We start from the raw sequence: 9,351 nt of genomic DNA on the forward strand, positions 1-9,351 counted from the left end.
GAACAAGGTCAAAAACCAGGAAACTGAAGAGCACAAGATCCAAGGGGCTTTACACAGCAGACCTTTAGAAGAGCTGTTGGCTGGCCTTCAGGGGAGACTGTTCTCCCCAGCAGCCAATTAGGATACCCAGAGTAGCCAGCTGGGCTGCCTGTTAGGGCCCCTGCAGGTGGGAGAGAGCTAAAACATAGCACATACTTCCTGTACAAGTCAGATCACCCCACCAAGACGCATGGGAGGTTCTTAGATGCAATGGTGCTGAACAGAAACATAAAACACTAAAATAATAGGGTTTTTTTGCATATAACATACACTTTTTTTCCAAAACCCTACTACTGACAATTAGTAACAGCACTTTCTACTACTTCAGCTTCTGCTAGACAAAAGGAAAAGTAAAGTCTGCATGGATCCACAAGTAGCAGAATAGTGAGTAGGCTTGGCTTCCTAGCTGCTGCTACTCAGTTACTTACTACAAGGAAAGATTTTTTTTCCCCATCATTCTGCATTTCAAAAGCAAGGTTTGTATTTTATTCTGGGGAATGTTGTATGAGATAAATTATGATACTATCAATAGTAACATCCCTAGAGGACTTCATGGACCCTGTGGCACGTCTTCCTTTAGGGGTCCAGAGCTCTGCTTAGGATAAGGATTTTTTGGAAGATAGGATTGGTTGCAATGAGAGGACATTTCACTTACAAGTGTTATCTATGTACAAAGGTTCTTTAAGAGGGAGACTTTGCAATCTTTCCTAAAGATTATCAAACTTTGTCTGATCTCTTTTGGAGATTGTTCCATAGCCAGATCCTCTCAAGAGAACATGCTTTGTCCCTAGCTCATACATGCTTATTCCTGTGCTAGGAAATCTGCATTTGTTCAAGGAACCATAGCTGTCACATTGGTTCACAGGTCAAAATTCAGTTACTGATGTAGCTAGAATTTGATCCACCAATTCCTTTTGAAGATTAACATCAAGGTCTTCAGTGAACATCAGATGATGGCTAGGAGCTTGTGAGGGAGAGAAAGAGCCAGCAGGCTCCTTGGCTCCCAGCCTGAGCAGAGGGCCAGTGGCCCCAGGCCCGCAGCCCCAAGGAGACAGGCAAAAATCCCCCTTACCCAGGTGTGTGGGGAAGGGAGGGGCCGATACTTCCTTCGCTGGCATAAAAGAGAGGCCGGGGCCGACAAGCGGAGGCAAAGCGGAACCGGAAGCAGGACGTGGAGGTGATGGAGCAGGCCGGCAGGCGCTGCTGAGTGCCGGTAGGAGCCTCTGGAGAAGGGCTCAGCCACACCCGGGGTTTTGAGGCCAAACAGTAGACCCCTGAGGGGTATAGGACTGCTGATTTACTGGCTGGGAACAGAGAGAACCCCGCCGGAGCCAGGTACCGTAAAGACTGTATTAAAGGGCCCGATTTGAATCCAGGTACCATAGCTCCTGTAATAGGGGCACAGCTCACAGAGAGCTTTAACAGGAGGAGGGAGAACTTGGTTAAACCCTCCCTAGGGACTCTGCGACCCACAGAGGGCGAGTTGTTATTTGAGGATGAGCACAGTCCAGCAGGAGCAGCCCATCTGACCAGGCGAAGCCCCCCATGTTGTGGTGCTTGTGTTGATTTTTTTTCTCTTTCTTTTGGGGACTACGTGGGCGAAGTACGGACACGTGGCTGAACCAAGCTGGTGGCCATCATCCCGGTGGAACGGGCGAGGGTGTAGGGGTGGAGGAGCCCTCAAGAACGTGGGACCCACGGGATGCTGAGGAGTCTCATAATTGGACAGCATGTGCCGGACATATGAACCATCTCCATTAACATCAAAGTCGTGGCAGGCAAGGCAGGTGTGTGTGTGACACACCCAACCAACGGTGAGCAGACCCTCGGCAACTGGTAGGTGGCCCCGACACGGGGAGACAGTACAGACGTACCCCGACAGAGCTAATGGAAAGACTTGAGCACAAGTTTGAAACGTTTACCTTGGCCTGAACCATGGAGGTGGTGGGCCACTGTGACAGACTTTCCATTCAATTTCAGAAAAAAGGTTACAGCAGTGATTCTCAACCAAGGTTCTATGGCACCTAAGGGTGCCGCAGAATTTTTTTAGGGATACCATGGGGTGCTACACAATATTAGCACTGTTACACGTGATCCAGAGAGTCCAAATAAAACTCCATAGTGTCAAAAACATTCTGCCTTGTTCTGGTCTTTATGAATTCTTTGAAACAGAAGAATTGCTTTATTGTCTTTCCGTGGTCAAAAAATGAGCGCAAACTAAGAGCTGACATTTTTCTAAGTGGTGCCTGTGGTGGGCCAGTAGGGAGCACTCCTGCATTAAGCCTCCTACCTCACTGCACCCGACCACCATCTGGACTCCACATGTCTCTCCAGGGGTGCCTAAGCCCTGGCAGACCCACTCTCGAGCCCCACCTCAGAGTCCAGGGGTAACATAAGCTGCCATCACCCCGAGAAGGGACTGTCTCGGCCCTGTGTCCTTGGGGAAACACAGGCTTAATAGTCCTATGGGTACTTGACCCAGTACAGGCACTTGGGGCACTTCCCCAAGTCGGGGGGCCAAAAAGGGAAGTCCCTCTTAGTCTGCAGACCTAAGGGGCCTCTTAGGCATAATTCAGACCCACCCCTCAATAAGTCTACTACACCGGTCACAAAGGAGAACTTTATTGATTACAGGGGGTAGGGTGAAAATGGGGTACAAGATAGAGCAATATCATAGAAATCCCATAGAGCAAAACAGTCTGGCTGAGTGTCACAGGATCAAGGAGATGTCCTGTGACTAAGGTAGGGTTGAGGAGCTGCCAATCACCAGAGGCAGCTCAGGTACCGGTTGCCGCAGTAACCAGATAGGTCATGTGACCAGAAGGGGCCAGGGCCGGGCCTTTATAAACTGCCCAGGCCGGAGCCGGAGGAGCAGTTCCCTTTCTGGCGGCGGCAGGAGCAGGAGCTCTGCGGCTGAGCTGAGCGGCCTGAGCTGGGGGTTGCAGCCTTACCGTGCTGACTGGCTGCAATGATGCTAGGGATGAGAACACCCTAAAGGGAGGTAGGGTTGCAAGCCCTAGAGGGGCTTGGAGTTTACGTTATGAGCGAGGAGGCTCTGTGTTGTTTATGTTGTAGCCAGGTGGCTTGGGTTTCCGTTATAGTTACACCGGAGGACTGGGTGAGGCTGTAGGGGTGAGAGGAGGCCTCACGGGAGCTCCCCAATAACCTGGGGGTCCCAGGTGCCCAGTAGTGGCACAGGAGCGGTGCCAGTGGGGCACTACTGTTTGCGCCAGAGAGGCGCTGTGTGCGGGGTTTCAGACCCCAGTCCTTAAGGGTGGTATTTTGCCCAGTAGGGCAAACGACCCAGAGAAGGGTCAACGGGCCAGGCACGGCTGCAGCCACCTGAGCCCCAAGCGCGAGGAGCACGGTATAGGCCCCAGAGAGGGCGAGGCCCCAGAGGGGGCAGCGAGTGCACGTGAAGAGCGTGGTGTAGTCCCAGAAGGGGGCAACGGCTGCGAAGAGCACATCATAGGCCCCAGAGAGGGCGAGGCCCCTGAGGGGGCAGCGAGTGTGCGTGAAGAGCACGGCGTAGGCCCAGAAGGGGGGCAACGGCTGCGAAGAGCACATCATAGGCCCCAGAGTGGGGCAACGGGCTGAGGAGTAGCACAAGAGTGCACCAGGCCCAGAGGCGCTGGTAACAGGGCGGTGGCTACGGGCCAGGCCCAGGGGCGCCGGTAACAGGGTGGCGGCTATGGGCCAGGCCCAGGGGCGCCAGGTGGGTGGCGAGCCCAGGGTGCCGGAGAGAACACCAGAGGGCAGGGGACCACACAACGTCCCAGGGAACAGCTGCGAGGCCTGGGGCGTGCTAAAGGGGAGGTTTGGAGGCACGCATAGCCCTTAAGGCAGGGGTGCACAGAGGTACCCCATATGGAGTAGGGGCAGGAACATATGTACCGTTCACCAGGGGGATAAAGGCAGCCTTCCATCTAAACTTATTTATCATCAAAGTTGTGGCGGGCAAGAATCCGAGGGTGCTGAGTCCACCTTACGTGATGGTGGGGGGCGCTGGGAAGTACACGGCCGCTCCTAAGACCCCACTCCCTCACACTGAGGTAGCCTTTTGATCATGCATCTGAGTTACTGTCAGCTATACATCTAACCAGATCTCGAGTAGCTTACACACAAGCATCATCCTGAGGCTGTTGAAGATTCCCTCTGGAGGCAGGCCGTTCCTAGCTCATGAGTTATGGGGGAGAGAGCCAGTTTCTGATGGTAAAGCTCCTCTCTAAGTCTGAGTGCCCTGCATGGCTGCTGCCCCCTCCTCCTGGGCAGTCTTAACTTATATAGCACCTGTGACCTTGTTCACCTGGTCCAATGGAGGCCAGCACCGGTTGGCTGTTGGCCAACCAATTACATCACTGGTTGCTGGGCAGACTCTAGCCCACCAGGTAGAAGCCCCTTACCCAGGTAGCTGATACCATTCAGGTAGGCAGAGGGAGCAGGTTTCCCCCCTCCCTCAGGAATGTGTCCATCTCAGGTTACCTAAAGAGATAGGGTAAAGGTCTGTCTCCTCTGTGGGGCCCATCCTAATCAAATTGTTACAGAGCAGAGATTTTTGGGAAGAAACAAAGGTGGCTTCCTGCCACAGCGCCTTGAGTCTAAAAATGGATTACTATGGTCAGGCTGGTGTCTGGGAGGAAGGGAAGAAGTTTCCTAAGAAATAGATGGTGAAAAAATGTAGTTTTGAAAAACTACCTGATCGTTCAGGCTTAGCAAGGAGTCAAACTGGACCCTCCATATTGCTATGAATGGGGGCCTGTATTCCTTCAGTGGAAGGCAATGACAGCAAATACCATGGCCAACTATTGTAAGTTTTTTGGTATTGCTGCATTCAACTTAAGCCAGATGACCTCCACCCAGAAGCCAATCCTCTGGAAGTGTTCTAATGTTTTACTAACAGCAGCGATTGTCTCATTCAGGAATGAGATATATACTTGTCATCAGCAGATAAGGCCATGACATCTCGCTGTCACTCCCCATAGTCTCAAAAAGATATTGAAGGTAGGTGGGGATTATAAGGATTCCTTGGGCCCTTTCAATGTTAGGAGCACAATTTAGAGAAGAACCATGAGAATGATTACGTAAATGGAAAACATGACTTATAACAATAGACTTGTGGAACTCCATTGATTAAGCTTATCAAAGAGAAGGTTAGAGGTTGATTCATTTCACTTCAGAAGAAAAAAATTATAATACATGACCATACTGTAGAAGACAATGCTATGGGGATGTCTATAACTTGAAGCCAGAGAAATTCAGAAAAAAGGTGCATATTTTCCTACAAGCATGGTCAAATAACATTGGAACAAGTAACAAAAGATTGTGCCTGATTCTCTCAACATTTTTAAATCAGATTTACTTTAAGGTAAACATGAATATGAGCCTTCTGTATTATGCAGGACATCAGACCAGTTAATCACAACAGTGATTTTTGAGTCTTGAAACCTTGAGAATACTTAACATTAAGACCAGTCCCAAAGTTTGCAGGGACTCATTGTCAAGGAAGGATGTTTGGGGGCCCTGTGGCCCTCCTTACAGACTTGTGACCCAGCCGTTCCTCCATATTTCCATCAGTAGCTGTGGCTGGTCTGCTTTTGCTCCTCCCCCTTGACTGTCATGATAGCTTCTCTGTGAGGCCCTCGCTTCTAGTGAACTATACAAGGGATTTAGGTTTAAGGACAGGATAAAAGAGGTAAGGAGTGGAGTCAGGTAGGGAACTTAATTTCTGACACAGCCTGTTAGAGGTGGTCAAGTAGGATTGGAGATCTGAAATCAGGTGAGCTGCTCTGCCTTGTGGGTTGGGTATTTTTGGCATAAGGCTCTCTGAATCACCTGGTGTTTTGAACAGATGGAGAAATGGCAATTGGCCAAAGGTGGAAAAATTCTGTCTGCTCAAACAGGCCCAGTTTTTTATGCTAGCTTGTTTAGAGGCTGAAAACTTTCCAGATCCTCAAAGGCAATTCTATTTCTTTATTTTAGTATATTTTAAAGTATATTTTTACAAAAATGTATGGGGCCAAATTCTGGTGCAAATTCTGGTAAAAGTAGTCCAGGGCTGAATTTCTTTTGGGATGGGTGACAAATAAGTCTACCTTACTCCTTGATCTTCCTCTTTTGTCTTCATCTTCTTTTCTCCCTGGGTTGTTTTTTTTCCCCTCCAGTTCCCCCAGATTCTGCTCTCTAACTTCACTTCCTATTATTTACTTCCTGCTTTTTGTCACATTTTTTTTCTCTCTCACTCTTAGTATCACTGATTCAGCTGGCTGGTGACTCTTGCAGGTGTTTGCAAAAATAGCATATGAAGAACATGGAAATGAGCTGTATTATATTTAAGAATGCATGTCTCTTCATTGGATTGTTATTCCACTATTTTCCTGCATGGTTTTAAAGAGTCAGTTCTTGGCAGAACTCACTCACTAGTCCATGGGGAAGGCAGACAATAACTTTGGATAATCCAATCATTGGTGTTTAACAGACAACATGGCCTTTAACCATACTGTTGGTAAGGTCTTTAACCATACTAAGCCAATATTCAACCCACCTTCACCTCTGTCAGCAGTGTCCCCTTCTCTTATCCTTTCTTTGTCTTTCTGTTAAATACTTTCTATCTAGTACTTCTGCTCTCTGTAAATCCATTCACAGCAACTGATGAAATTGTCTCTGAATGAATTAGCCACCATACCTTGCTTTCTGCCTGACTCTAAACTAACATGGCTAACTGCCTCTATTGCTAGCTTGTGACAGCAGAAAATGAGAACTGAAGCAAAGATCTGCACCTGGTGCTTTGTGGCTGGAAGACCCTTTCTCTATTGGCATGGTTCCTGAAGGCCACATCTGGTCCAGAGGCCAGGAGCAAGGCAGGATGTGTCTGGATGCCAGAGATGGAGCCAGACACATTCCCCACCCCCAGAAGAAACCAGATGCTTCTTCTGCCAGCCAGCAAGCCTAGGGAAGCAGCCCAGGCATGCCTCAGCCAGGACGCAGTTAGGACAGGAGCACGCATACCTCAGTCAGGAAGCAGATGAAGAGCCAGGTGTGGCTCCAGCAGCCAGCTGGGAGCCAGTTACACGTGCTAGGAGTAAGTGATCCAGACTGAGCCAGCAGGGTCCACCAGCCCACTGAGTGTTGAGACCCAGGGGCAACACTGAGCCTTTTGACTCCACTCACGGACAGACTGATACAATGATGATATCACTTCTCATCGCAGCAGAAGAATCACCCAGAGCAGCAAGGGTCAGATGGGGATGAGAGAGTGCAGCCCAGTGGGCTCAGTGGGCACCTGGCAAGTGTAAGCCCTGGAGGTACAGCCCACAAATCCCACCCGCCCCCACAGTGAGGCTGCACACCTGAAGTGCTCCAACAGAGGGCAGCCTTGATATTCAGACCTGAGCAAGCCAAGCAGGGAACACATTGATGCCCTGGTACACTTGGCCAGCTAGCCCACTGGGCAAGTAGCACAAATGGGACAAAGGGTCAGAGAAATGGACCCTCAATTCCTGGTGCTCAAAATCAAGCGGTTCAGCATGGGGACAATGGTAACCTGCCCACCACTCAGACTGAGCTACATTACATTGTTCTTATGGTGGCATTTTTTTTCTCGGAGAATGGCAGGACCATGGGGAAATCCCCGTGGCACCTGTGCTTTATCAAGCTGTTGTGTCAGAAATGACCTGTGACTGTCAAGGTGCAGCCTAAATATACAGTAACACCCACATGGAAAGGGGTAGGGTGTAGGGGAGAAGAAGCCCCACTGAAGATGCACCACAGAGGGCATTCCTGAGCTGTGTAGGAACCAGTGAGCAACACTCCAGATGTACCAGGAACAGCAAAGTCATGGCAGATGACTAGGTTCAGGTGCAGTCTTCCCTAGTTGGCAGGTCAAGGGCCTGTCACAGAAGGATTTGTTTGGTGTTGATATAAAATGCTGTACGAATAGATTTCAGACCCAATTACTTTGAACAGTCATTTCATTTCCATTAACCCCACCCCTTATTAAATTTAGCACAGCAACTGAAGTCAAAGTACCCAGCTACCAGGCTGTCCATGGGCCCAGAAACCTGGCAGCAGGTGAGTGTGAGAGTCCAAAGGATACCAACCTAGAGTTCAGCCCCTCCTGGGAGCATGGATCTCACCACACTAGGACATCCACACCGTGACGGGAGCTTCCCATCCACACCGGCCCGGCTTTACCTCCTTGCCAGGTGAAGTGGATTGGGGCTAATCCACAGTGCAAGCAATATCCAGGCGTGGGAAATGGAGCTGAGGGAGAAGAGAAGGGACAAGACCAGGCGCAGGAGAAGCACAAGGAGGGTGGCAACAGCTGGGTGAGCCCTTGGTCGGACTCCGAAGAGGAAGTAATACTCCTGCCCTGGGATTGAAGAGGCAGTGGGAAGCTTAATGGGGAGAGACCTGGGAAATGACAGAGGCTGCAGATCCACCTGAACCAGCTGCCGTGGGGTTCTTTTCTTCCCCCTCCTTTTGATGTTCCCAGTGTCTGCTTGAGAGCCCAGACTGGGACCCGGCATCCATCCATGCGGGTGGGCCTAGAAGAAGTCCCCATCTCGTTAAGCGGCAGACGCTGCCAATTAACCCCTGGCAGATGCATCAGCAACAAAGTATCCAGGGGAGTCTGGGGCAGAGAGCAAGCTACCGGCAGGCTTAAAGGGGCAGCAAAGCCCCAGCTATCTGGGACTGGACTTCAACAGTGTCCTGAAGGCAGCCGAAGACCAAGCCCTAGCACTTCAGTTAAAACCCAAAGAAAAGGAAAAAAAAAGATATAGTAAAAAAAATTTAAAAAGGAAGAGAGTAAAGAAATTGGTCTCATGTGGGTCCCTTCATAATTTTATGCTAAGGCTTCGGGCACTGAGGCAACCCCGACGGTCGATCCGGATGTAGGATGGGTAGTCACCACCTCCCTTTCACAAACCTCTCTTTATCATCAAAGTCATGGCAAGCGAGAAGAAAGGGCACCAGACCTCACCCGAATCTACCTTAGGGGTTGCAGATACCCTGAGAGGACTAATGAATGTCAGTGGGACGTAGGGGTACACGCCCATACCCAGTGACTACCTGACAGGGAGCAGTTAGGGTATATCTTCTTATGTCACTTGATCAAATACCCTAGAATTTGGGGACTATATTGCTGTGTGTGTAAGTTTCATAGTTTCGTAGTTTCTAGGGTCAGAAGGGACCTGAGCAGATCATCTAGTCCAACCCCCTGTCATGGCAGGAAAGAATACTGGGGTCAAATGACCCCAGCAAGATGTTCATCTAACCTCCTCTTAAACACTCCCAGGGTAGGAGCCTGCACCA

The sequence above is a fragment of the Crocodylus porosus genome, unplaced genomic scaffold (assembly GCF_001723895.1).
Source record: "Crocodylus porosus isolate Cpor-Errol unplaced genomic scaffold, CroPor_comp1, whole genome shotgun sequence".
Lineage (NCBI taxonomy): Eukaryota > Metazoa > Chordata > Crocodylia > Crocodylidae > Crocodylus > Crocodylus porosus.